At 36.1% G+C, this 7,962-nt stretch overlaps 1 long non-coding RNA gene across 1 annotated transcript; it reads right to left on the minus strand.

Moving 5' to 3' along the window:
- Positions 1–453: 453 nt before the first annotated feature.
- Positions 454–7,126, minus strand: LOC128141867 (uncharacterized). Its single transcript, XR_008235204.1, has 2 exons — positions 6,653–7,126; positions 454–6,559 (listed from the first exon to the last, which is right to left on the minus strand). It is a non-coding gene; the product is annotated as an uncharacterized LOC128141867 (long non-coding RNA).
- Positions 7,127–7,962: the final 836 nt, after the last annotated feature.

Raw genomic sequence — 7,962 nt, forward strand, 5'->3', positions numbered from 1 at the left:
AAGGACTTGTGAAATTGGGGCAGCATATGTTTTTATAACTGATAACATAAACTCACAGGATGGCTGCAGTTCAACAAAGGGCTTAGCTTGCACTTTTCTATAAATAAGCACAGGAAATTAGATTAAAATTTTAAAATTAGATTGCCAAGATTTTCAAAAGTGACCATAGGATCCATGTGTCTTGCTTTGGGTTCCCCACTATGAAGGACTTTTCAGAATCCTGATGTTTGACACCTTTTGAAAATATTTCAGTTTTAGAAAGTCTTTTATTTGTCCACCCTAAAAATCTATAATACATTTCTGAGAAGGATTTAGCTAGATTTGAAAAAAACAAAACAGAAATAGCAGGACTACTCTTTCAATTGTATTGTTGGTTAGACATATTATATATAACAAATTATGGGATATAAATTTTCTTTAAAAAGGTGGATTATAGTCAGTCAAGTCCTTTCATATTTTTTTTTTAGTGTAAAGCATTTATTTGTAATACTGATAGGCACAAACTGAGCCTTACAGTTCCTCCCTCTTTACTATTGCTTTGCAGTTTCATTTAGAAATCTAATGAATGTTTAAGTTTCATTGGTTTTCTTTCCTAAACGTTGGTAGAACATGAGACAGTGCCATTTACAGTCTCAGATAATTTATCTGGGATTTGTAAATAAACCAGTCCTGTTGTTTGGGGCTTAGATGCTGAGTTTCCAGCAGAGGAGGGAGGAATGGAGACATTTTTCCTCCTTCAGAGCTGAAAAAGATGTCTGGTACCTGATAGCATCAGACAATCCACTCAATACAGCTGGGACACTAAGGCAGGCTTGTAACTATAGCTTATGACTATGTTGTGAGATTCAGGGGCACTTCCCAAATCCCTTTGAAAGCTCAGACCATGTTTTGATTTGGTGTTGGAATAGAACCTGAGCACTCTGCTCCGCATTACCACCACTTGGTTTCCAACAGAAGAAAACCGAAGTGGGAGGGTGAGAAGGACACTGGTCTGGATGATGGGGGCAACAGGGAAGTTTTCAAAATACACTTTACCTCAACATCTAGATCATGTTTACTATGATAGATCCAATTTTTAGGAAAGCCTGGAAAATGCTCTATGCACGATTTTCTCTTCTGCAGAATGAGAGAGTTGGAAAGATCCTGGGTATGTATTGCATTTTTAGAGCAGAATGAAACAAAACCCAAAGAGAATGAAACTTGGCATTGAATATGCCAGTCTCGATTCTCCAGTCCTGCTCAACTTCCTGAAATTACCAGCCTGTGTAACAGGATTTGGGACACCAGAGCAGAAAAATAAATTGACAATTATTGCAGTTGTCATTGGAAACAGTTTAGATGAGCTATCAGGTGATTACGGTTTTTGCTGTTCTGGTGGTACAGATGGCAGGAGCAAAGAAAATTTGTGGATAAATCTGCAAATCTGTAAGTTTTATTAAAAAAAAAAAAAAATGATTGAGGGGATGCTACATCTACTGTGAAATTGCCCTTTCAATTCTAGCCCAGCAGGTGAAATCAGTCCTAGGGAAACTGTGAAGGAAGTTTGTCACTAAGAATAAATTGTGATCTGAATTGGCAATCCTTGTTAGATTCCTTCCTTTTCTTTCTTTCTTCTGTCCCTAATAGATAGATATACATTTACAAATGGCAGTACCAAAATTAAATGTCCAGTCAGGACTTGGAATGGGTCTGTACCGTGTAACTCCACTCTTGTGGTGGTCTATGTAAAACTGTATTGATGGCACTGTACACTGGGTAAGCCCACGCAGCTACTCCTTCTGCCAGTCCTTCTGCGTCTCACAGGCATCAACTTACACATCTTCGTTTTATGCCTGAAATTCATGTAGTATTTGGATGGTAAAATTAAATGCTGTTTAAGGTAACAGTTGCACACTATCAACAGCTTTGAAGGTGGGAGGGAAATAGCAGACAAAGCCACATTTGCTTTGATTATACTGTCTCACTGCTCAGCTGAAATGAAGGAAATGCAACTCCCAACACTGTTCAGAGAGAATCTGAATGCATTTATGGGTATTTTGATGCAAGTGGAAATAAAGACTCAGAGCAAATTCACTGTGTGGAGGAGGAACTGCACAACAGCAAAGATGTGTCCTCAGCTATCGAACCTTAAAGCCAAAGTTCCTGTGTGCGTATGTATACACCATAACTCATGTAACAGTATATATACTGTATGTTAGGTATATATACAGAAGATTTCAATATGAAAAGTATTCTATACTCTTCATGTAAAACCTATTTTTTGCTATGTGATTGTCTGTACTGCAGTTCCAATCTATGAGGCAAATAAGTATGAAAAATTATGTCTCTAAGTTGCTAAAACAGGTATTATGTGAAGTAGAAGATTTTGGTTTTTGAGAATAGTAGACGACTGTTTTCTTAGACAGTATATTAAGATCTACATTCTCAAAGGGTTTTCTGGACTCAGGCCCAGCAAGTGAGTAAAGTGTTGTATTATATGTTAAAATAGAAGTATTTTTGCTGTTACTAAAAAAGATAGTATGAAGTATTTTTTCTTGTGTTACTTCTCAGAATTGAACATAAGGGCACAAGAATTTATAATGTTTATTAACACACAGTGAAATAAAATTTTACTGTCTTTGGTGAACCTCTCACAGAAAAAAAATCATTTGGAAATGATGCAACTGAATATAATTTAGGTCCAGTAGATAAAGATGAAGAAGAAAAAAAGACAAATGTAGAATCTATTACATTCAATGATGCATTGAATGCCATCAGCTCTTCTTGTTGAAAAACTCAGTTGCCATTGACATCTATGGAAGTTGATCTTTAGTATCTCCCAAGTGCTGAACTCCAAGAAGACATACAGAATTAGCAATCAACAGAGGCAAGAAAAAGAGATATTAAGTGACAAAATATTTCTGCCAACATAGAACTATATTAACTTTTCAGTTGAAAATAAGGGATAACTTGCTCCCAGTGGAAAGTACAGTGATGAACCTAACACAGAAAATAAAGAAAGAGATCATTAAAAAGACACATCTAGATGTTATAAAAGCTTACACATTTGACTGCTGCCTCCCCTTCAGCCTAATCTAGAGCTGGTGTTAGCTCCTCACAGGCATGTATGAGTTGAACTTCCAGGAGGTGGAAATCACAGAAATCAAATCTCTCACTTCTACCCATTGTTATATTAAAAAATATGGATATAGGGAGGTGTACCTCTCACTACCTCTTTCTATGTTTTACGTATGACTCACGGTTGTCAATGCATGTTTTGAGATCCTGGTGCATGACTGCTGAAACATGCCTTTCAGGAGACATAGGCAGAAGGATAGCTGCTTTATAAATCCCAAATTGTCTTAGGCACAAAGTGTGAATTGACATGCTCTGCTCTCCCAAAAGAGCTGTACTTTGGGGCATGCATAGTCCCAGAGCAATATATGTCTAAGAAATTTGCTGTAGCAACGAAGCTACCGGTAGAAAGCAAGGTGCCTAAATATTTTGTAGGGGTTGTGGATCGCTTTCTTGGACTTCAGTGCTGAAATACTTTCTTGAACATGTTCTTAGAGCGTGATCATTTCTGTTTAAGAACTAATCACATTTCTATTATTTACTATTTAGTCTTTTTTGTGCGTATGAATTTTAAAAAAGTTCTCCCTTAAATATTCCTAGGAAACTACTAATTTCTACACACCTGCTTTTTTTCCCCATATAATAGCTATGAAATTCAGCTGGTAACTGCTTTCCCAAGATTGCTAAGAAGAGCAAACTCTGCTACTTATTTCAGCAAATAACTCACCTAATGTGCAGGAGGAAAAAGAGTGCACTAATTTATACAGAGCATTACCTTGTTTTTCCATTTACACAATAGAAATGAATTAATTTGCTAATTATTTGCTGATTACTCATGTTGTATTTCTCATGAGTTTGGATTCATTAACTAATACAAAGATTCAAGACCTGGTGTTAAATTAAATTAGAATATAAATGAAATAAGCAATCCCAGAATAGTATCATACAATATAAAGATGACTAAATAATGATGATATCAAAGTTCAAACAAATATATTTTGTCAGAGTTTGTAATTTCTATCAAGAAATAATAAACAGTAATTTTTTCTTACTCAGTTTCTTTTTGGTAGGTGATAAAGGCACCTTTCAAGGGAGGAATCTGTAGTGCCAGTCCTTTCCAATTTGCCAAGAAAGCTTTCTTCAGATCAAAAGTAAAAAGGTTGCTGGAACTGTTAATGGAAGCAACTATAAACTTTGGAAGTACGAACCATTTCCAAATTAGTGGTCAGTCTTTTTCTTACACAGAAGGCACATTTGCTGTTCTCAATTACAAGTTACCAAAACATTTTTTTCCTATTTTCATTATTTTACTGGATAGTGGAAAACTATCAGTTGTACACTGTGCTTCTGATAAGATGTTTTAAATTTGAGCCAACTATTAAAATAACATTAATCTATTTTGCTTTCAAGTGAAGCACTACTTCAGGTTATGCTTTCTCTAAGTAGCTGTCATTTCAGCTAACATCACCACCAATTTTTCCTGCATTGTAATTGCTTTAGGCATGACTGTTTTCTCATTGCATGCAACTACACTTTCTTATGAGAAATAACATGTGCTGTACGTAGAAATAAACCTATGCCTATAATACTTTATTAGAAATATTTAAGTTAGAATTAGCTAAGTGATGGCTTGGTAAAAACAAATGTCTGTAATTATTATTTATCAAGTACAACCACCATAGAAATATATTACGCTTTTATGATGATTCCACATTAAAAATGTAATTACCAGTTTATTTCAAACTACCATTATTTAAAGAGCGTTTTGTGATTCCTGTTCTGTTAGGACAGATGTTTTTTCCCTAGAAGACTCAGCAAGCTACGATAAGCTTCTGTTGTTACTAGTCGGAGGAGTGTTCAACAGCCAGACACTGTATCTCATTTCCTGTCTTCTGCAGGTGTCTATTAGCATATAGGAAGCAATTTGTTCATAGCATTAAAATTATTTTACTTGCTTTGGATGGACAGTCTTGTTGACTCGTTTCCTTGTCAAGACACTGACATGAATCAATAAGAACACAATCCATGCTATGCATGTGAGGCCAAGGTGGTCATCACAGTGAGCTGTGTGTTATAGATCACCACTTACATCTAGATGTGAAAAAGGAGAGTGAACATCTCGTAGTTTCAGATTCCTAGCTACGTAACATTCATGGACTCCTAGTTCCCAGAACATAAGGATCATAAGTCTTGCATGCAAAATATCATGCTAGTGTTTTCAGGGCATAATACATGTTTAAATTGTCATGACACAAATTAAATCAACATAGCTATTGCAGCAGACACTGTTGGAGGATTTGGTTTAATAAATCTTAGGACCTTTCTGTTCAAGGTTTAATAAGTTAACTTTTCATTTAGGCTGAAGTTTCTTTACCATCAATTTAATTTATTGCTTATTTTTCTCTAATTTTGATGTGCTATATACACAGCATCTTCTTCAGTATCTCACCTTTAAATCAATTAATTGCTTCCAAAGCAATTGGCTCCTCTTACCTTAGTTTCAACTCTGATAGCTAAATAATTTCCTTTTTTGTTCTTTGTTTTTAGACTTATTGGGCTTGCATACTGGAAACATTTTCTCTTGCTTCTCAGTATCTAGGGGCTTCTAATCAAGTACTTATGAAACTACTGTGTCCTTCAGTTTTAACTGCATGTGTTGGTTAGCTTTACCTTAAAGACTTTCAATTCTCATTGTCTTTTCAACATATAAATTAAATGTTTCCCCTGAAATTTGATAGAACATAGATGCTTTCAATACCTTTACTCATTATCTGTTAAGTATGTTCATTAATCAACATTTCCTATTTTAAATAAAAATGTATTATTCTGACACTTGTGATTATGGTCTACTAGCAACTTTCCCAAACTGGCCCTTTTCATTTCAGTGGGTCTAAAACCAGAAAAGAATGACTATAGCCTTAATTTTGTATGTGGTTTAATCCTTTTCTCCATGTGGTATAACTTTAATTTGTTAAAGGAGCTGATATCTGTAATTTCATTGGACTAATGATAAAGTACAGTATTAAGCTTCCAGTCTACATGTCAGTGTAACCTATATCATAGAAAGAAAAATCTTTTCCCACATATTCACTTGGAGCCTGCAGTTAGCAGGCTGATTGTTTTTCACACAGAAAGCTCCAGCAAGGCATCTTAAAGGAAAAGCTTAATTCAATAGGATTTTTCAATACCTCAGTAAGAACCGACTTCCTTTCCACGAGGCTGCATGAGGTAAATTTTCTTGTCCCCAGTTGCCAAGTGCCTTCTCCTTTTTCAAGTCCTCCTTAAGCTTTTCTCTGAAATTACTTCCTCTTCTTTTTATTTCTGTCCATATGTCTATAGCTTTTTTCTCCTGGACCATATTTTTATGTCTTGTCGCAGCTCGTTCTTGCAAAACTGTGTAAACTCTTCTCCTTAGGTGTCTGATCTTACAATCTCTGGCACCCTCGGGGACAGCTGCACCGCTTTCAGAAGAACAGGAAAGTTTATAATGCTGTAACAGTAGATCCTAAAAATAATAGTTAATAAGTCACCATATATATTATATATATATATTTATGTATGTATATACTTATATATGAAGAAATCCATTCTTCCTTACTATCAGGGTGAAATTTCTCATTCTTCACCACACTTGAATTTAGGACTGAACAGATATCTTTGTGTTGGTTGGCACTTACTCCATAGCTCCATCTTCATGGATACACAAGGAAAGCAGGACCAATGACAACATCAGTGTTCATCCTTTCTATGTATACTGAAGCTATCAATCTAAGTATCTGAGCCTGTTCTTGAATTTAGATTTGTTAGTCATCCATATTGTTTACAACACAGTTAAATACAGACATACAGGATAAATTCCGTAGTGCTCTGAAGGGGTAAGGGACTGGTTATGCTCAGGGCTTTAGTATGGGCTCAAGTTTTTGTTTTTATAACATGCAAAGGACAAAAAAAGGTAGCTCGAGTGCACTGTCCTCTAGGAGGTATGCCAAATTCAGCTTTTCTTTGTTGACACATAGTCAACATCCTGGTCCTGTGTGGTTTGGAGCCAGAAATAAGGTTGGAAAGAAAGAGCTTAGGAGATAGTCCTAAGGAGATAAGAAACTGCTTATACCCAGTCTAGGCTTTGCCCCAGTGTCCTTGCATAGCAAGAACTTGAATGGGCATGGGGAGATGATTTCTGTAGCACTGTTCTTAGCAAATCATATGGATTTTATCTTGGAAACATGGACACCAGCAGTTTGAGTGCTTTTGCTTATTCTAGCAGTCACAGGAGGAAAACCACACAGGAATTCTGCCCTGGAAAGAAGTGAACTGGAGAAGCAATAAAGAAGCAGAGAGCACTCTGGGGGCACTCACAGATCCTTCTGCAGAACCAGTGATGTCAAAGTTGTAGCTGATGCTCCTTTTATGGCTCCCTAACTTCTACTGATGTCCATTTTCTGTGGTGGTTAGTTTAAGAAGGCAGCATGCATCCTCTGTTTTTATCTACTGTTGAGATCAGTTACACTGCACAATCTGTGAGCACAGTTGGAATACATGGTAAGTACTTACCATGTGAAATATATTTGAAATTACTTAGAAATTCAGTCCCTGTGGTTGTTTCTAGATATACATATAAATACACTCAGCTGAGCCCAAGCATTCAAAGTCTTCCTGTTCTGATGGATAGTGAGTTTACTAGCATAGATGGGGACTGTGCCATGTAGACTGGCCATAGTAACAAAAACCCCATGTCCTGACAGGTTTGGTTTTCTAGTATATACATAGTGTAGCTGTTAAATCTGGTGAAACCCTGAATCTGATCAGGTCAACAACACTCAGTTGGATCCAGATTTTTCTATTTTCTCAGTCTTTGAACAAAGGTTTCTCCTTTAGGACTTTCGTCAATATTTTCAGCATCAAATTATA

Source organism: Harpia harpyja, chromosome 5 (genome assembly GCF_026419915.1).
Source record: "Harpia harpyja isolate bHarHar1 chromosome 5, bHarHar1 primary haplotype, whole genome shotgun sequence".
NCBI lineage: Eukaryota > Metazoa > Chordata > Aves > Accipitriformes > Accipitridae > Harpia > Harpia harpyja.